Source organism: Hyla sarda, unplaced genomic scaffold (genome assembly GCF_029499605.1).
Source record: "Hyla sarda isolate aHylSar1 unplaced genomic scaffold, aHylSar1.hap1 scaffold_1310, whole genome shotgun sequence".
NCBI lineage: Eukaryota > Metazoa > Chordata > Amphibia > Anura > Hylidae > Hyla > Hyla sarda.
Window position 1 is genome coordinate 67,728 of NW_026607935.1, and position 20,804 is coordinate 88,531.

At 43.8% G+C, this 20,804-nt stretch overlaps 8 non-coding genes across 8 annotated transcripts; all 8 read left to right on the forward strand.

The window, feature by feature from the left end:
- The first annotated feature begins 3,807 nt into the window (after window positions 1–3,807).
- Window positions 3,808–4,005, forward strand: LOC130305455 (U2 spliceosomal RNA). The gene has a single exon (XR_008855034.1). It is a non-coding gene; the product is annotated as a U2 spliceosomal RNA (small nuclear RNA).
- A 2,087-nt stretch (window positions 4,006–6,092) lies between these two features.
- On the forward strand, window positions 6,093–6,283 carry LOC130305442 (U2 spliceosomal RNA). Its single transcript, XR_008855021.1, has one exon. It is a non-coding gene; the product is annotated as a U2 spliceosomal RNA (small nuclear RNA).
- A 2,081-nt stretch (window positions 6,284–8,364) lies between these two features.
- LOC130305443 (U2 spliceosomal RNA) lies at window positions 8,365–8,555 on the forward strand. Its single transcript, XR_008855022.1, has one exon. It is a non-coding gene; the product is annotated as a U2 spliceosomal RNA (small nuclear RNA).
- Window positions 8,556–10,660: 2,105 nt separating this feature from the next.
- Window positions 10,661–10,851, forward strand: LOC130305444 (U2 spliceosomal RNA). The gene has a single exon (XR_008855023.1). It is a non-coding gene; the product is annotated as a U2 spliceosomal RNA (small nuclear RNA).
- Window positions 10,852–12,937: 2,086 nt separating this feature from the next.
- LOC130305445 (U2 spliceosomal RNA) lies at window positions 12,938–13,128 on the forward strand. The gene has a single exon (XR_008855024.1). It is a non-coding gene; the product is annotated as a U2 spliceosomal RNA (small nuclear RNA).
- Window positions 13,129–15,210: 2,082 nt separating this feature from the next.
- LOC130305446 (U2 spliceosomal RNA) lies at window positions 15,211–15,401 on the forward strand. Its single transcript, XR_008855025.1, has one exon. It is a non-coding gene; the product is annotated as a U2 spliceosomal RNA (small nuclear RNA).
- A 2,093-nt stretch (window positions 15,402–17,494) lies between these two features.
- Window positions 17,495–17,685, forward strand: LOC130305447 (U2 spliceosomal RNA). Its single transcript, XR_008855027.1, has one exon. It is a non-coding gene; the product is annotated as a U2 spliceosomal RNA (small nuclear RNA).
- A 2,084-nt stretch (window positions 17,686–19,769) lies between these two features.
- On the forward strand, window positions 19,770–19,960 carry LOC130305448 (U2 spliceosomal RNA). Its single transcript, XR_008855028.1, has one exon. It is a non-coding gene; the product is annotated as a U2 spliceosomal RNA (small nuclear RNA).
- The last annotated feature ends 844 nt before the right edge of the window (window positions 19,961–20,804 follow it).

A 20,804-nucleotide genomic window follows, 5' to 3' on the forward strand; every position in this document is an offset into this window, starting at 1 on the left:
GTGATGCCTGAGTCTTCTGCTACCGGAATTCCTGTGATACCTGCTGTGGCTCATGTCTCCAAAAGCATTGTGTCCCCGGGGAAGGTCGTGGGACCTGAGACAGAAGTGAGGGGTTCTCCTCTCATGGAAGTTGAGGGTCCTGGACCGCCCAGAAGGGATACAGAGGAGATGGATGTAGAAGAACGGCGAAAGAGGAAAAGCAGAGACCGGAAAGAGGAAAAGGGCCTTAACATCAAAAGGAGTGGTCGAGTTAGTGCGGACGAGGGGAACGTGGAGATTGTCTGCCAAAAGGTTATAACAGCATCCGACCCTGTTAATATTGAGGAATTTGTGTCACCACCTACAGATTGGGGTTCTTTGTCTGAGGATAATGAATGACCCAGGAGCTACCAAGTGTTAATATCTCCTCCTTCAATGTGAGGAGTTTGAAGAGCCCAGAGAGGAGGGCTGCTTTATTTTCTTTCTTGTCTTCTTTGCCTACAGACATTTTATTTTTACAGGAATGTGCCATTGATTATGATATCAATTATTCATCTTTGAGATCTGAATGGACTCTTGGCCCGTCTGTGTGGTCAGGGGATAATGAGAGGAAAGTGACTGGTGTTGGCATACTGTTCAAGAGCAGTGAGTATAAAGTTACCTCCTTCACAGACATTGTACCCGGTAGAGCCCTGCTCGTTCATATTATTTATAATGACATGAATATGAGACTTTTAAATGTATATGCCTCTCCAGATAAGGATGAAAGATCTGATTTATTAGAGAAAATTCAGTTTTATTTACCGGGTTCATCCCCGCTTATCATCGCTGGTGATTTTAATTGTATAATGGCAGGAGAGGAGCGGGCTGGAGGATCTGAACAAAGGAAAGATAAGACTGAAAAACAACTAAAGGATTTTATAGTTGATTTTAATTTAAAAGATTTGTGGAGAACCTCTTTCCCTAATGACCCTGGGTATACCTGGGGGAATAGCCTTTTTATGTCAAGGATTGATTATATTTTTGCTTCTGGATTTGCATTTTATGGGAACATGCAATTGACTTCTACCTTTTTTTCAGATCATAAGATTTTATCTGCTACATGTAAGTTTGATGGGGTTTGCAGAGCCAAAGGAGTCTGGCGTCTGAATGTCTCTTTGCTTGAAGATGAAGAAATTAAATGTAATTTTATCTATCTTTTTAAAAAATTGCAGAACTCAAGGACTAATTTTAATTCTCTTTTAGCATGGTGGGAATTCTGCAAGGTAAAATTTAAAGAGTATTTTATTAAGATGGGTGTTAAAAAAACAAAAGAGAAATTGAAATGGTATAGAGATCTTAACACAAAACTACAAACCTATTATCAACTCAAAGAGCTGGGTGTATATGTAGACGATCTGATTTTAAGTGTTAAAAGTGATATTCAGAAGGCTATAACTAACAAAGGGAAAGAAATAATTTTTAACTCCAAAGTTGAATGTAAAGAGAAGGATGAAAAGTGTACAAGATTCTTTTTTAAAAAGGTAATGGAAACAAAAAAGTTAATGATTAACATTGAGGATGAAACTACTAATGTAGGAATGTTATCCAAAGCTAAATCCTTTTATCAAGATCTGTTTAATGAGAAACCCATTGATATATCTGCTGCTAATTTTCTCCTAAGCACTTTAGATTGTGGTTTAAGTAAGGAGGACCAAGATGCACTTTGCACAGAAGTAAGATGCCAAGAATTAGAAATTGCTGCTAAAAGTTTATCCACAGGTAAAACACCAGGTTCTGATGGACTTCCTGTAGAGTTTTATAAAACCTTTTGGGAAATTTTTAAAGATGATTTGCTTAATATTTTTAAGGAGGCTTTTAATTCTGATGTTCTACCTTTATCTTGGAGGAGTGGTATAGTGTCTCTGATCCCCAAAAAGGGGGATAGGAACAGCTTAGAAAATTGGAGACCAATTACGCTTCTTAATGTTGATTATAAGATTATGTCAAAAATTTTTGTTAACAGAATGAAGCCATTTTTGCACAAGGTCATCCATGTGGATCAGGTATGTGGTGTCCCAGGAAGGAGTGTAGCTGAACCTTTAAATGCTATTAGGGACGTCATATGGTATCAGCAAGAGCGGAATCAAAATATAGCCATTCTATCTCTAGATTTTCATAAAGCGTTCGATAGAGTATCACATTGTTTTTTATGGATGGTTTTACAACGCATGGGTTTTCCTAACATACTTATTAAGCAAATTGCTCTCTTATATAAAGGTTCTTTTAGCAGGATTTTAATAAATGGTTTCCTTACAGATTTTATTAATTTATCATCAGGGGTAAAGCAAGGCTGCCCTCTGTCTCCTATACTGTTTATATGTGCAATAGAACCTCTGTTAAACTTAATAAGGAATGATAAAATAATAAAAGGAGTGCCAGTTCCTGGAGGTAATAATGCCACCCTTAAAGTGTGTGGCTATATGGATGATATTAATGTTTTTTGTGAAAGTTCCTTCTCTTTACAAAGAGTTGTTGATGTTACTGATTTCTTTTGTAAAGCTTCTGCTTTTAAACTTAATTTATCTAAATGTGACTGTTTTTATATAGGTAAATGGGAAAACGTGCAAATACCAAACCTAAAATTACAGTCAGAAAAAATAAAAATCCTTGGAGTCATCTTTGATAAAAATAACAATGGTGAGGAAAGTTGGCTAATGGTAAAAGAAAAGGTAAAGAAGAAAGTAGACTTTTGGTCCCTTAGGAAATTATCTTTAGAAGGTAAAATTTTGGTGATTAAGGCTATGCTAATACCCATTATGCTCTATTTAAATATGATTTATCCTCCTAATGAACTTATGTCTAGGCAACTTCAGAGGATTCTCTTTGAGTTTCTATGGAGTTCTAAAGCAGAAAAATTAAAAAGAGATATTATGTATAAGTCACAAAAAAATGGAGGAAAACAGGTTCCCTGTATTAGAAAATTTTTATACTTAAGGTTTTTTAGTTGGTGTTTTAGGGGACTTTTTATGAAAAGTGTATGGTCCTGTTTTTTAAAGTACTCTGCGGGACATATTTTTAGAAGAAGAAAATGGGTGTTTTTATCATTATCTTCTCCTGTACTTTTAACTCCGCCTAAACATTATGCCATCTTAGAAAAAATAATACGTATGTATAACCTTAAAGACTTTGACTTGTTAACCTTGAGGGATGCTCGCAAGATAGAAGTACAGTTAAATTTGCAAGAAGAAATATGTATGGTCTCTAATTTTTCTTATAATAGGTGTGTACAAATATGGAAAAAGGTAAACGAGCCATATCTTTTTAATGAGCACAAGGATTTAGCATGGATGATTATCCATGAGTGTCTTCCGGTAAGATTTTTCCAATATAGAAGAGGTCTAAATGCTGTATGTGTCTGTCCCCGGGAAAATTGCAATATAGATGAAACTGTTTTGCACCTTTTCTGGAATTGTTATTTTGCACAAAAGGTTTTTAGACTAATTGGTTCTTTATTGAAATTCCTAACAGGTCTAAAAGTTTTAAATCATGAAGTTGTTTTATATGGCAAAAGTGATGGAGTTACGAAAGAAAAAGAGAGAATTTTGTGGATTTTTATCAACTGTACAAAAAATGTATTATGGAAAGTTCGTAATATCCTTGTCTTCAAAAGAGATTTTATTTGTGAAAAAGAATGTTTGAAGATGATATACAGTGAAGTTTACTTGTACTATTTAATTGATAAAAAGAGATTTGGGCAGAAAAAAGCATTAGCTATGTGGAATTTACATTTATGGAAAACAGTATTTGAAGTATTGTAAAAATTTTCTTGTGATGTATTTAAGTTTTTGAGTTTTTTCAATAAAAATGTAAAAAAAAAAAAAAAAAAAAAAATCTGTTCTTATCAGTTTAATATCTGATACGTCCCCTATCTGGGGACCATATATTAAATGGATTTTTGAGAACGGGGGCCGATTTCGAAGCTTGCTTCCGTCGCCCTATGCATTGACCCGATATGGCAGTATCTTCGGGTACAGTGCACCACCCCCTTACAGGGTTAAAAAGAAAGATTCCTACTTTCATTGCTACCTGCTTGCTGGCTAGCCAGCTAGCCAGCCCTGTGGGCCTTGCTGCTGCAGCCAAAAAACAAAAGGTGGTGCTGCTGCTGCTGCTTCTGCTGCTTCTGCTTGTGTCTGGCCGCTGTTGGAGCGTCCAGGCACAGGACTTCTGCTGCTGCTGACTAAATGGCCTCCTTAATTGGATCATTTGAGTAGCCAGCACACCTGTGCAGGTAGGGCATGACATGATAGGCAGCTGCCTTGATAGCGGGTGGGTGCTGAATGTTCCTAATTGACAAAATAAGATTAATGCTTATGAAGAAATATAAAATCTCATCCCTTCCCCAATATCGCGCCACACCCCTACCCCTTAATTCCCTGGTTGAACTTGATGGACATATGTCTTTTTTCGACCGTACTAACTATGTAACTATGTAACATAACATGGGGGGGGGGGGGGGGTCTCCTGGCTGTTCACACAGGTGTGTCATTGCTGTACATTGACCATGCATTGCTTCTGTGGTATTGCAAAGGCAAAGACAAATGCTTCCAGCCATCCATTGCACTAATGGATTGGTCATCAGCTGGCTGTCTATGTCCCGCATCAATATAGACCAAAGTACAGAGGGTTAGGCTATGCTATTGTGCACCTACCTGATGCATCAGAAGGTGCGAGGCCCTTGCTAAATTCTGTGCACAGACTTTGAGATCTATACTTTAGACTGTATCTAAACCTGCTCCAACATGGACTGACATTCTGGCCTACTTTCAGCCGATGCGACTTGTCTGTCGCTGAACAGTCGCTTTTTATGTATTCAGCACCTATGTATAATGTTGTAAAAATGCTCTAGAAGCTAAAGTCGCAGAAATGTCACACATATTTGGCCTGCAACTTTCTGTGCGACAAATTCAGACAGGAAAAATCAGTATAAATCCTTAGAAAATTATCCCCCAGTGTCTCCATCTGCTGGCGGTATTGAATAAGCATTGCTGCACTGATGGGGTATGCATTAGACGAAAAAAAAGAAGAAAAAGAAGAATAATACGCCCAGAAAAGAGGCGAAAAGGAGAAAAACGTAAAAAAACGTGAAAAAAAAGTAAGAGGAAGAGAAGGGAAAAAAAGGTGGAAATGGGTTTAAAAGTGATTTCGGCGGAGAAATATATATATATATATATATATATATATATATATATATATATATACGCGCACACACACACATATATATAAACGTATTCTCCGTTGAGATATTGCAGCCGCTGCTGTGTCCAGGCCCAGGAGCCTTAGCACTGTGCTGTGATGTCACTCAATACCACTGACATCACTAGGTGTAAACAACATCTCTCCTTTGCTGTGTATGTGACTATGGAGCTGTTTGGTGATGTCGTCTATTATGGCCTTCATAGAAGCAACAGGAGATTGTTGCATCCATCTAGAACCCTCAGAACTACAGTGCTATGATGTCACTCACTTCCACAGGCCTTGCAGAGTGTAAACAACAACAACCCAGCTTTGTTGTGTATGTAACCATAGGGATTTGTGATGTCACCTAGAACCTTCACAGCAGCGACAGCTTTATGAGGAGCATCAGCACTGCTCTGCCTGAGCAGAACCATCACCGCCATAGGTTGTCAAATAACCCGGATTTAACCCACACAGGTAAGTCCAATGGGGTGCAGGCATGTCCTCTATGCTTACAGCTTCCCGTGGGTGTTGGTTTGATACCGTTTGGGGACAGCCAAGGAGGCATCTGCAGGCAACAAAGGTAGGTGTGTGCTTGTGTGTGTGTTTCCTATGCAGATCCTAAGCCCAGTGTCACATGCAAGTAGGAGGAGTAAGAAGGGTTCCTGGCAAATCCGGGTTATGGATTGCATTTAAAAAGGCCCCGTGGGAGTGCAATGGGCCCCTGTCTTGCTGCTTAGCAATAATGGTATGGGTTTAGGTTCTGCTGTGTGTACTGGTGGTTGACTGCCCCCCAGCCCAGAGTGTGCATGGAAAATTGTCTGGCAGCCTCCCTGACAGCAAGCAGTGATAGTGCCCATGAAGGGGACCTTGTTGGGCCCGCCCCTTTCACGGTTATCGCTTCTCGGCCTTTTGGCTAAGATCAAGTGTAGTATCTGTTCTTATCAGTTTAATATCTGATACGTCCCCTATCTGGGGACCATATATTAAATGGATTTTTGAGAACGGGGGCCGATTTCGAAGCTTGCTTCCGTCGCCCTATGCATTGACCCGATATGGCAGTATCTTCGGGTACAGTGCACCACCCCCTTACAGGGTTAAAAAGAAAGATTCCTACTTTCATTGCTACCTGCTTGCTGGCTAGCCAGCTAGCCAGCCCTGTGGGCCTTGCTGCTACAGCCAAAAAACAAAAGGTGGTGCTGCTGCTGCTGCTTCTGCTGCTTCTGCTTGTGTCTGGCCGCTGTTGGAGCGTCCAGGCACAGGACTTCTGCTGCTGCTGACTAAATGGCCTCCTTAATTGGATCATTTGAGTAGCCAGCACACCTGTGCAGGTAGGGCATGACATGATAGGCAGCTGCCTTGATAGCGGGTGGGTGCTGAATGTTCCTAATTGACAAAATAAGATTAATGCTTATGAAGAAATATAAAATCTCATCCCTTCCCCAATATCGCGCCACACCCCTACCCCTTAATTCCCTGGTTGAACTTGATGGACATATGTCTTTTTTCGACCGTACTAACTATGTAACTATGTAACATAACATGGGGGGGGGGGGTCTCCTGGCTGTTCACACAGGTGTGTCATTGCTGTACATTGACCATGCATTGCTTCTGTGGTATTGCAAAGGCAAAGACAAATGCTTCCAGCCATCCATTGCACTAATGGATTGGTCATCAGCTGGCTGTCTATGTCCCGCATCAATATAGACCAAAGTACAGAGGGTTAGGCTATGCTATTGTGCACCTACCTGATGCATCAGAAGGTGCGAGGCCCTTGCTAAATTCTGTGCACAGACTTTGAGATCTATACTTTAGACTGTATCTAAACCTGCTCCAACATGGACTGACATTCTGGCCTACTTTCAGCCGATGCGACTTGTCTGTCGCTGAACAGTCGCTTTTTATGTATTCAGCACCTATGTATAATGTTGTAAAAATGCTCTAGAAGCTAAAGTCGCAGAAATGTCACACATATTTGGCCTGCAACTTTCTGTGCGACAAATTCAGACAGGAAAAATCAGTATAAATCCTTAGAAAATTATCCCCCAGTGTCTCCATCTGCTGGCGGTATTGAATAAGCATTGCTGCACTGATGGGGTATGCATTAGACGAAAAAAAAGAAGAAAAAGAAGAATAATACGCCCAGAAAAGAGGCGAAAAGGAGAAAAACGTAAAAAAACGTGAAAAAAAAGTAAGAGGAAGAGAAGGGAAAAAAAGGTGGAAATGGGTTTAAAAGTGATTTCGGCGGAGAAATATATATATATATATATATATATATATATATATATATATATACGCGCACACACACACATATATATAAACGTATTCTCCGTTGAGATATTGCAGCCGCTGCTGTGTCCAGGCCCAGGAGCCTTAGCACTGTGCTGTGATGTCACTCAATACCACTGACATCACTAGGTGTAAACAACATCTCTCCTTTGCTGTGTATGTGACTATGGAGCTGTTTGGTGATGTCGTCTATTATGGCCTTCATAGAAGCAACAGGAGATTGTTGCATCCATCTAGAACCCTCAGAACTACAGTGCTATGATGTCACTCACTTCCACAGGCCTTGCAGAGTGTAAACAACAACAACCCAGCTTTGTTGTGTATGTAACCATAGGGATTTGTGATGTCACCTAGAACCTTCACAGCAGCGACAGCTTTATGAGGAGCATCAGCACTGCTCTGCCTGAGCAGAACCATCACCGCCATAGGTTGTCAAATAACCCGGATTTAACCCACACAGGTAAGTCCAATGGGGTGCAGGCATGTCCTCTATGCTTACAGCTTCCCGTGGGTGTTGGTTTGATACCGTTTGGGGACAGCCAAGGAGGCATCTGCAGGCAACAAAGGTAGGTGTGTGCTTGTGTGTGTGTTTCCTATGCAGATCCTAAGCCCAGTGTCACATGCAAGTAGGAGGAGTAAGAAGGGTTCCTGGCAAATCCGGGTTATGGATTGCATTTAAAAAGGCCCCGTGGGAGTGCAATGGGCCCCTGTCTTGCTGCTTAGCAATAATGGTATGGGTTTAGGTTCTGCTGTGTGTACTGGTGGTTGACTGCCCCCCAGCCCAGAGTGTGCATGGAAAATTGTCTGGCAGCCTCCCTGACAGCAAGCAGTGATAGTGCCCATGAAGGGGACCTTGTTGGGCCCGCCCCTTTCACGGTTATCGCTTCTCGGCCTTTTGGCTAAGATCAAGTGTAGTATCTGTTCTTATCAGTTTAATATCTGATACGTCCCCTATCTGGGGACCATATATTAAATGGATTTTTGAGAACGGGGGCCGATTTCGAAGCTTGCTTCCGTCGCCCTATGCATTGACCCGATATGGCAGTATCTTCGGGTACAGTGCACCACCCCCTTACAGGGTTAAAAAGAAAGATTCCTACTTTCATTGCTACCTGCTTGCTGGCTAGCCAGCTAGCCAGCCCTGTGGGCCTTGCTGCTGCAGCCAAAAAACAAAAGGTGGTGCTGCTGCTGCTGCTTCTGCTGCTTCTGCTTGTGTCTGGCCGCTGTTGGAGCGTCCAGGCACAGGACTTCTGCTGCTGCTGACTAAATGGCCTCCTTAATTGGATCATTTGAGTAGCCAGCACACCTGTGCAGGTAGGGCATGACATGATAGGCAGCTGCCTTGATAGCGGGTGGGTGCTGAATGTTCCTAATTGACAAAATAAGATTAATGCTTATGAAGAAATATAAAATCTCATCCCTTCCCCAATATCGCGCCACACCCCTACCCCTTAATTCCCTGGTTGAACTTGATGGACATATGTCTTTTTTCGACCGTACTAACTATGTAACTATGTAACATAACATGGGGGGGGGGGGGGGGGGTCTCCTGGCTGTTCACACAGGTGTGTCATTGCTGTACATTGACCATGCATTGCTTCTGTGGTATTGCAAAGGCAAAGACAAATGCTTCCAGCCATCCATTGCACTAATGGATTGGTCATCAGCTGGCTGTCTATGTCCCGCATCAATATAGACCAAAGTACAGAGGGTTAGGCTATGCTATTGTGCACCTACCTGATGCATCAGAAGGTGCGAGGCCCTTGCTAAATTCTGTGCACAGACTTTGAGATCTATACTTTAGACTGTATCTAAACCTGCTCCAACATGGACTGACATTCTGGCCTACTTTCAGCCGATGCGACTTGTCTGTCGCTGAACAGTCGCTTTTTATGTATTCAGCACCTATGTATAATGTTGTAAAAATGCTCTAGAAGCTAAAGTCGCAGAAATGTCACACATATTTGGCCTGCAACTTTCTGTGCGACAAATTCAGACAGGAAAAATCAGTATAAATCCTTAGAAAATTATCCCCCAGTGTCTCCATCTGCTGGCGGTATTGAATAAGCATTGCTGCACTGATGGGGTATGCATTAGACGAAAAAAAAGAAGAAAAAGAAGAATAATACGCCCAGAAAAGAGGCGAAAAGGAGAAAAACGTAAAAAAACGTGAAAAAAAAGTAAGAGGAAGAGAAGGGAAAAAAAGGTGGAAATGGGTTTAAAAGTGATTTCGGCGGAGAAATATATATATATATATATATATATATATATATATATATATATATATATATATATATATATACGCGCACACACACACATATATATAAACGTATTCTCCGTTGAGATATTGCAGCCGCTGCTGTGTCCAGGCCCAGGAGCCTTAGCACTGTGCTGTGATGTCACTCAATACCACTGACATCACTAGGTGTAAACAACATCTCTCCTTTGCTGTGTATGTGACTATGGAGCTGTTTGGTGATGTCGTCTATTATGGCCTTCATAGAAGCAACAGGAGATTGTTGCATCCATCTAGAACCCTCAGAACTACAGTGCTATGATGTCACTCACTTCCACAGGCCTTGCAGAGTGTAAACAACAACAACCCAGCTTTGTTGTGTATGTAACCATAGGGATTTGTGATGTCACCTAGAACCTTCACAGCAGCGACAGCTTTATGAGGAGCATCAGCACTGCTCTGCCTGAGCAGAACCATCACCGCCATAGGTTGTCAAATAACCCGGATTTAACCCACACAGGTAAGTCCAATGGGGTGCAGGCATGTCCTCTATGTTTACAGCTTCCCGTGGGTGTTGGTTTGATACCGTTTGGGGACAGCCAAGGAGGCATCTGCAGGCAACAAAGGTAGGTGTGTGCTTGTGTGTGTGTTTCCTATGCAGATCCTAAGCCCAGTGTCACATGCAAGTAGGAGGAGTAAGAAGGGTTCCTGGCAAATCCGGGTTATGGATTGCATTTAAAAAGGCCCCGTGGGAGTGCAATGGGCCCCTGTCTTGCTGCTTAGCAATAATGGTATGGGTTTAGGTTCTGCTGTGTGTACTGGTGGTTGACTGCCCCCCAGCCCAGAGTGTGCATGGAAAATTGTCTGGCAGCCTCCCTGACAGCAAGCAGTGATAGTGCCCATGAAGGGGACCTTGTTGGGCCCGCCCCTTTCACGGTTATCGCTTCTCGGCCTTTTGGCTAAGATCAAGTGTAGTATCTGTTCTTATCAGTTTAATATCTGATACGTCCCCTATCTGGGGACCATATATTAAATGGATTTTTGAGAACGGGGGCCGATTTCGAAGCTTGCTTCCGTCGCCCTATGCATTGACCCGATATGGCAGTATCTTCGGGTACAGTGCACCACCCCCTTACAGGGTTAAAAAGAAAGATTCCTACTTTCATTGCTACCTGCTTGCTGGCTAGCCAGCTAGCCAGCCCTGTGGGCCTTGCTGCTGCAGCCAAAAAACAAAAGGTGGTGCTGCTGCTGCTGCTTCTGCTGCTTCTGCTTGTGTCTGGCCGCTGTTGGAGCGTCCAGGCACAGGACTTCTGCTGCTGCTGACTAAATGGCCTCCTTAATTGGATCATTTGAGTAGCCAGCACACCTGTGCAGGTAGGGCATGACATGATAGGCAGCTGCCTTGATAGCGGGTGGGTGCTGAATGTTCCTAATTGACAAAATAAGATTAATGCTTATGAAGAAATATAAAATCTCATCCCTTCCCCAATATCGCGCCACACCCCTACCCCTTAATTCCCTGGTTGAACTTGATGGACATATGTCTTTTTTCGACCGTACTAACTATGTAACTATGTAACATAACATGGGGGGGGGGGTCTCCTGGCTGTTCACACAGGTGTGTCATTGCTGTACATTGACCATGCATTGCTTCTGTGGTATTGCAAAGGCAAAGACAAATGCTTCCAGCCATCCATTGCACTAATGGATTGGTCATCAGCTGGCTGTCTATGTCCCGCATCAATATAGACCAAAGTACAGAGGGTTAGGCTATGCTATTGTGCACCTACCTGATGCATCAGAAGGTGCGAGGCCCTTGCTAAATTCTGTGCACAGACTTTGAGATCTATACTTTAGACTGTATCTAAACCTGCTCCAACATGGACTGACATTCTGGCCTACTTTCAGCCGATGCGACTTGTCTGTCGCTGAACAGTCGCTTTTTATGTATTCAGCACCTATGTATAATGTTGTAAAAATGCTCTAGAAGCTAAAGTCGCAGAAATGTCACACATATTTGGCCTGCAACTTTCTGTGCGACAAATTCAGACAGGAAAAATCAGTATAAATCCTTAGAAAATTATCCCCCAGTGTCTCCATCTGCTGGCGGTATTGAATAAGCATTGCTGCACTGATGGGGTATGCATTAGACGAAAAAAAAGAAGAAAAAGAAGAATAATACGCCCAGAAAAGAGGCGAAAAGGAGAAAAACGTAAAAAAACGTGAAAAAAAAGTAAGAGGAAGAGAAGGGAAAAAAAGGTGGAAATGGGTTTAAAAGTGATTTCGGCGGAGAAATATATATATATATATATATATATATATATATATATATATATATATATACGCGCACACACACACATATATATAAACGTATTCTCCGTTGAGATATTGCAGCCGCTGCTGTGTCCAGGCCCAGGAGCCTTAGCACTGTGCTGTGATGTCACTCAATACCACTGACATCACTAGGTGTAAACAACATCTCTCCTTTGCTGTGTATGTGACTATGGAGCTGTTTGGTGATGTCGTCTATTATGGCCTTCATAGAAGCAACAGGAGATTGTTGCATCCATCTAGAACCCTCAGAACTACAGTGCTATGATGTCACTCACTTCCACAGGCCTTGCAGAGTGTAAACAACAACAACCCAGCTTTGTTGTGTATGTAACCATAGGGATTTGTGATGTCACCTAGAACCTTCACAGCAGCGACAGCTTTATGAGGAGCATCAGCACTGCTCTGCCTGAGCAGAACCATCACCGCCATAGGTTGTCAAATAACCCGGATTTAACCCACACAGGTAAGTCCAATGGGGTGCAGGCATGTCCTCTATGCTTACAGCTTCCCGTGGGTGTTGGTTTGATACCGTTTGGAGACAGCCAAGGAGGCATCTGCAGGCAACAAAGGTAGGTGTGTGCTTGTGTGTGTGTTTCCTATGCAGATCCTAAGCCCAGTGTCACATGCAAGTAGGAGGAGTAAGAAGGGTTCCTGGCAAATCCGGGTTATGGATTGCATTTAAAAAGGCCCCGTGGGAGTGCAATGGGCCCCTGTCTTGCTGCTTAGCAATAATGGTATGGGTTTAGGTTCTGCTGTGTGTACTGGTGGTTGACTGCCCCCCAGCCCAGAGTGTGCATGGAAAATTGTCTGGCAGCCTCCCTGACAGCAAGCAGTGATAGTGCCCATGAAGGGGACCTTGTTGGGCCCGCCCCTTTCACGGTTATCGCTTCTCGGCCTTTTGGCTAAGATCAAGTGTAGTATCTGTTCTTATCAGTTTAATATCTGATACGTCCCCTATCTGGGGACCATATATTAAATGGATTTTTGAGAACGGGGGCCGATTTCGAAGCTTGCTTCCGTCGCCCTATGCATTGACCCGATATGGCAGTATCTTCGGGTACAGTGCACCACCCCCTTACAGGGTTAAAAAGAAAGATTCCTACTTTTATTGCTACCTGCTTGCTGGCTAGCCAGCTAGCCAGCCCTGTGGGCCTTGCTGCTGCAGCCAAAAAACAAAAGGTGGTGCTGCTGCTGCTGCTTCTGCTGCTTCTGCTTGTGTCTGGCCGCTGTTGGAGCGTCCAGGCACAGGACTTCTGCTGCTGCTGACTAAATGGCCTCCTTAATTGGATCATTTGAGTAGCCAGCACACCTGTGCAGGTAGGGCATGACATGATAGGCAGCTGCCTTGATAGCGGGTGGGTGCTGAATGTTCCTAATTGACAAAATAAGATTAATGCTTATGAAGAAATATAAAATCTCATCCCTTCCCCAATATCGCGCCACACCCCTACCCCTTAATTCCCTGGTTGAACTTGATGGACATATGTCTTTTTTCGACCGTACTAACTATGTAACTATGTAACATAACATGGGGGGGGGGGTCTCCTGGCTGTTCACACAGGTGTGTCATTGCTGTACATTGACCATGCATTGCTTCTGTGGTATTGCAAAGGCAAAGACAAATGCTTCCAGCCATCCATTGCACTAATGGATTGGTCATCAGCTGGCTGTCTATGTCCCGCATCAATATAGACCAAAGTACAGAGGGTTAGGCTATGCTATTGTGCACCTACCTGATGCATCAGAAGGTGCGAGGCCCTTGCTAAATTCTGTGCACAGACTTTGAGATCTATACTTTAGACTGTATCTAAACCTGCTCCAACATGGACTGACATTCTGGCCTACTTTCAGCCGATGCGACTTGTCTGTCGCTGAACAGTCGCTTTTTATGTATTCAGCACCTATGTATAATGTTGTAAAAATGCTCTAGAAGCTAAAGTCGCAGAAATGTCACACATATTTGGCCTGCAACTTTCTGTGCGACAAATTCAGACAGGAAAAATCAGTATAAATCCTTAGAAAATTATCCCCCAGTGTCTCCATCTGCTGGCGGTATTGAATAAGCATTGCTGCACTGATGGGGTATGCATTAGACGAAAAAAAAGAAGAAAAAGAAGAATAATACGCCCAGAAAAGAGGCGAAAAGGAGAAAAACGTAAAAAAACGTGAAAAAAAAGTAAGAGGAAGAGAAGGGAAAAAAAGGTGGAAATGGGTTTAAAAGTGATTTCGGCGGAGAAATATATATATATATATATATATATATATATATATATATATATATACGCGCACACACACACATATATATAAACGTATTCTCCGTTGAGATATTGCAGCCGCTGCTGTGTCCAGGCCCAGGAGCCTTAGCACTGTGCTGTGATGTCACTCAATACCACTGACATCACTAGGTGTAAACAACATCTCTCCTTTGCTGTGTATGTGACTATGGAGCTGTTTGGTGATGTCGTCTATTATGGCCTTCATAGAAGCAACAGGAGATTGTTGCATCCATCTAGAACCCTCAGAACTACAGTGCTATGATGTCACTCACTTCCACAGGCCTTGCAGAGTGTAAACAACAACAACCCAGCTTTGTTGTGTATGTAACCATAGGGATTTGTGATGTCACCTAGAACCTTCACAGCAGCGACAGCTTTATGAGGAGCATCAGCACTGCTCTGCCTGAGCAGAACCATCACCGCCATAGGTTGTCAAATAACCCGGATTTAACCCACACAGGTAAGTCCAATGGGGTGCAGGCATGTCCTCTATGCTTACAGCTTCCCGTGGGTGTTGGTTTGATACCGTTTGGGGACAGCCAAGGAGGCATCTGCAGGCAACAAAGGTAGGTGTGTGCTTGTGTGTGTGTTTCCTATGCAGATCCTAAGCCCAGTGTCACATGCAAGTAGGAGGAGTAAGAAGGGTTCCTGGCAAATCCGGGTTATGGATTGCATTTAAAAAGGCCCCGTGGGAGTGCAATGGGCCCCTGTCTTGCTGCTTAGCAATAATGGTATGGGTTTAGGTTCTGCTGTGTGTACTGGTGGTTGACTGCCCCCCAGCCCAGAGTGTGCATGGAAAATTGTCTGGCAGCCTCCCTGACAGCAAGCAGTGATAGTGCCCATGAAGGGGACCTTGTTGGGCCCGCCCCTTTCACGGTTATCGCTTCTCGGCCTTTTGGCTAAGATCAAGTGTAGTATCTGTTCTTATCAGTTTAATATCTGATACGTCCCCTATCTGGGGACCATATATTAAATGGATTTTTGAGAACGGGGGCCGATTTCGAAGCTTGCTTCCGTCGCCCTATGCATTGACCCGATATGGCAGTATCTTCGGGTACAGTGCACCACCCCCTTACAGGGTTAAAAAGAAAGATTCCTACTTTCATTGCTACCTGCTTGCTGGCTAGCCAGCTAGCCAGCCCTGTGGGCCTTGCTGCTGCAGCCAAAAAACAAAAGGTGGTGCTGCTGCTGCTGCTGCTGCTGCTTCTGCTGCTTCTGCTTGTGTCTGGCCGCTGTTGGAGCGTCCAGGCACAGGACTTCTGCTGCTGCTGACTAAATGGCCTCCTTAATTGGATCATTTGAGTAGCCAGCACACCTGTGCAGGTAGGGCATGACATGATAGGCAGCTGCCTTGATAGCGGGTGGGTGCTGAATGTTCCTAATTGACAAAATAAGATTAATGCTTATGAAGAAATATAAAATCTCATCCCTTCCCCAATATCGCGCCACACCCCTACCCCTTAATTCCCTGGTTGAACTTGATGGACATATGTCTTTTTTCGACCGTACTAACTATGTAACTATGTAACATAACATGGGGGGGGGGGGTCTCCTGGCTGTTCACACAGGTGTGTCATTGCTGTACATTGACCATGCATTGCTTCTGTGGTATTGCAAAGGCAAAGACAAATGCTTCCAGCCATCCATTGCACTAATGGATTGGTCATCAGCTGGCTGTCTATGTCCCGCATCAATATAGACCAAAGTACAGAGGGTTAGGCTATGCTATTGTGCACCTACCTGATGCATCAGAAGGTGCGAGGCCCTTGCTAAATTCTGTGCACAGACTTTGAGATCTATACTTTAGACTGTATCTAAACCTGCTCCAACATGGACTGACATTCTGGCCTACTTTCAGCCGATGCGACTTGTCTGTCGCTGAACAGTCGCTTTTTATGTATTCAGCACCTATGTATAATGTTGTAAAAATGCTCTAGAAGCTAAAGTCGCAGAAATGTCACACATATTTGGCCTGCAACTTTCTGTGCGACAAATTCAGACAGGAAAAATCAGTATAAATCCTTAGAAAATTATCCCCCAGTGTCTCCATCTGCTGGCGGTATTGAATAAGCATTGCTGCACTGATGGGGTATGCATTAGACGAAAAAAAAGAAGAAAAAGAAGAATAATACGCCCAGAAAAGAGGCGAAAAGGAGAAAAACGTAAAAAAACGTGAAAAAAAAGTAAGAGGAAGAGAAGGGAAAAAAAGGTGGAAATGGGTTTAAAAGTGATTTCGGCGGAGAAATATATATATATATATATATATATATATATATATATATATATATATACGCGCACACACACACATATATATAAACGTATTCTCCGTTGAGATATTGCAGCCGCTGCTGTGTCCAGGCCCAGGAGCCTTAGCACTGTGCTGTGATGTCACTCAATACCACTGACATCACTAGGTGTAAACAACATCTCTCCTTTGCTGTGTATGTGACTATGGAGCTGTTTGGTGATGTCGTCTATTATGGCCTTCATAGAAGCAACAGGAGATTGTTGCATCCATCTAGAACCCTCAGAACTACAGTGCTATGATGTCACTCACTTCCACAGGCCTTGCAGAGTGTAAACAACAACAACCCAGCTTTGTTGTGTATGTAACCATAGGGATTTGTGATGTCACCTAGAACCTTCACAGCAGCGACAGCTTTATGAGGAGCATCAGCACTGCTCTGCCTGAGCAGAACCATCACCGCCATAGGTTGTCAAATAACCCGGATTTAACCCACACAGGTAAGTCCAATGGGGTGCAGGCATGTCCTCTATGCTTACAGCTTCCCGTGGGTGTTGGTTTGATACCGTTTGGGGACAGCCAAGGAGGCATCTGCAGGCAACAAAGGTAGGTGTGTGCTTGTGTGTGTGTTTCCTATGCAGATCCTAAGCCCAGTGTCACATGCAAGTAGGAGGAGTAAGAAGGGTTCCTGGCAAATCCGGGTTATGGATTGCATTTAAAAAGGCCCCATGGGAGTGCAATGGGCCCCTGTCTTGCTGCTTAGCAATAATGGTATGGGTTTAGGTTCTGCTGTGTGTACTGGTGGTTGACTGCCCCCAGCCCAGAGTGTGCATGGAAAATTGTCTGGCAGCCTCCCTGACAGCAAGCAGTGATAGTGCCCATGAAGGGGACCTTGTTGGGCCCGCCCCTTTCACGGTTATCGCTTCTCGGCCTTTTGGCTAAGATCAAGTGTAGTATCTGTTCTTATCAGTTTAATATCTGATACGTCCCCTATCTGGGGACCATATATTAAATGGATTTTTGAGAACGGGGGCCGATTTCGAAGCTTGCTTCCGTCGCCCTATGCATTGACCCGATATGGCAGTATCTTCGGGTACAGTGCACCACCCCCTTACAGGGTTAAAAAGAAAGATTCCTACTTTCATTGCTACCTGCTTGCTGGCTAGCCAGCTAGCCAGCCCTGTGGGCCTTGCTGCTGCAGCCAAAAAACAAAAGGTGGTGCTGCTGCTGCTGCTTCTGCTGCTTCTGCTTGTGTCTGGCCGCTGTTGGAGCGTCCAGGCACAGGACTTCTGCTGCTGCTGACTAAATGGCCTCCTTAATTGGATCATTTGAGTAGCCAGCACACCTGTGCAGGTAGGGCATGACATGATAGGCAGCTGCCTTGATAGCGGGTGGGTGCTGAATGTTCCTAATTGACAAAATAAGATTAATGCTTATGAAGAAATATAAAATCTCATCCCTTCCCCAATATCGCGCCACACCCCTACCCCTTAATTCCCTGGTTGAACTTGATGGACATATGTCTTTTTTCGACCGTACTAACTATGTAACTATGTAACATAACATGGGGGGGGGTCTCCTGGCTGTTCACACAGGTGTGTCATTGCTGTACATTGACCATGCATTGCTTCTGTGGTATTGCAAAGGCAAAGACAAATGCTTCCAGCCATCCATTGCACTAATGGATTGGTCATCAGCTGGCTGTCTATGTCCCGCATCAATATAGACCAAAGTACAGAGGGTTAGGCTATGCTATTGTGCACCTACCTGATGCATCAGAAGGTGCGAGGCCCTTGCTAAATTCTGTGCACAGACTTTGAGATCTATACTTTAGACTGTATCTAAACCTGCTCCAACATGGACTGACATTCTGGCCTACTTTCAGCCGATGCGACTTGTCTGTCGCTGAACAGTCGCTTTTTATGTATTCAGCACCTATGTATAATGTTGTAAAAATGCTCTAGAAGCTAAAGTCGCAGAAATGTCACACATATTTGGCCTGCAACTTTCTGTGCGACAAATTCAGACAGGAAAAATCAGTATAAATCCTTAGAAAATTATCCCCCAGTGTCTCCATCTGCTGGCGGTATTGAATAAGCATTGCTGCACTGATGGGGTATGCATTAGACGAAAAAAAAGAAGAAAAAGAAGAATAATACGCCCAGAAAAGAGGCGAAAAGGAGAAAAACGTAAAAAAACGTGAAAAAAAAGTAAGAGGAAGAGAAGGGAAAAAAAGGTGGAAATGGGTTTAAAAGTGATTTCGGCGGAGAAATATATATATATATATATATATATATATATATATATATATATATATATACGCGCACACACACACATATATATAAACGTATTCTCCGTTGAGATATTGCAGCCGCTGCTGTGTCCAGGCCCAGGAGCCTTAGCACTGTGCTGTGATGTCACTCAATACCACTGACATCACTTGGTGTAAACAACATCTCTCCTTTGCTGTGTATGTGACTATGGAGCTGTTTGGTGATGTCGTCTATTATGGCCTTCATAGAAGCAACAGGAGATTGTTGCATCCATCTAGAACCCTCAGAACTACAGTGCTATGATGTCACTCACTTCCACAGGCCTTGCAGAGTGTAAACAACAACAACCCAGCTTTGTTGTGTATGTAACCATAGGGATTTGTGATGTCACCTAGAACCTTCACAGCAGCGACAGCTTTATGAGGAGCATCAGCACTGCTCTGCCTGAGCAGAACCATCACCGCCATAGGTTGTCAAATAACCCGGATTTAACCCACACAGGTAAGTCCAATGGGGTGCAGGCATGTCCTCTATGCTTACAGCTTCCCGTGGGTGTTGGTTTGATACCATTTGGGGACAGCCAAGGAGGCATCTGCAGGCAACAAAGGTAGGTGTGTGCTTGTGTGTGTGTTTCCTATGCAGATCCTAAGCCCAGTGTCACATGCAAGTAGGAGGAGTAAGAAGGGTTCCTGGCAAATCCGGGTTATGGATTGCATTTAAAAAGGCCCCGTGGGAGTGCAATGGGCCCCTGTCTTGCTGCTTAGCAATAATGGTATGGGTTTAGGTTCTGCTGTGTGTACTGGTGGTTGACTGCCCCCCAGCCCAGAGTGTGCATGGAAAATTGTCTGGCAGCCTCCCTGACAGCAAGCAGTGATAGTGCCCATGAAGGGGACCTTGTTGGGCCCGCCCCTTTCACGGTTATCGCTTCTCGGCCTTTTGGCTAAGATCAAGTGTAGTATCTGTTCTTATCAGTTTAATATCTGATACGTCCCCTATCTGGGGACCATATATTAAATGGATTTTTGAGAACGGGGGCCGATTTCGAAGCTTGCTTCCGTCGCCCTATGCATTGACCCGATATGGCAGTATCTTCGGGTACAGTGCACCACCCCCTTACAGGGTTAAAAAGAAAGATTCCTACTTTCATTGCTACCTGCTTGCTGGCTAGCCAGCTAGCCAGCCCTGTGGGCCTTGCTGCTGCAGCCAAAAAACAAAAGGTGGTGCTGCTGCTGCTGCTTCTGCTGCTTCTGCTTGTGTCTGGCCGCTGTTGGAGCGTCCAGGCACAGGACTTCTGCTGCTGCTGACTAAATGGCCTCCTTAATTGGATCATTTGAGTAGCCAGCACACCTGTGCAGGTAGGGCATGACATGATAGGCAGCTGCCTTGATAGCGGGTGGGTGCTGAATGTTCCTAATTGACAAAATAAGATTAATGCTTATGAAGAAATATAAAATCTCATCCCTTCCCCAATATCGCGCCACACCCCTACCCCTTAATTCCCTGGTTGAACTTGATGGACATATGTCTTTTTTCGACCGTACTAACTATGTAACTATGTAACATAACATGGGGGGGGGGGGTCTCCTGGCTGTTCACACAGGTGTGTCATTGCTGTACATTGACCATGCATTGCTTCTGTGGTATTGCAAAGGCAAAGACAAATGCTTCCAGCCATCCATTGCACTAATGGATTGGTCATCAGCTGGCTGTCTATGTCCCGCATCAATATAGACCAAAGTACAGAGGGTTAGGCTATGCTATTGTGCACCTACCTGATGCATCAGAAGGTGCGAGGCCCTTGCTAAATTCTGTGCACAGACTTTGAGATCTATACTTTAGACTGTATCTAAACCTGCTCCAACATGGACTGACATTCTGGCCTACTTTCAGCCGATGCGACTTGTCTGTCGCTGAACAGTCGCTTTTTATGTATTCAGCACCTATGTATAATGTTG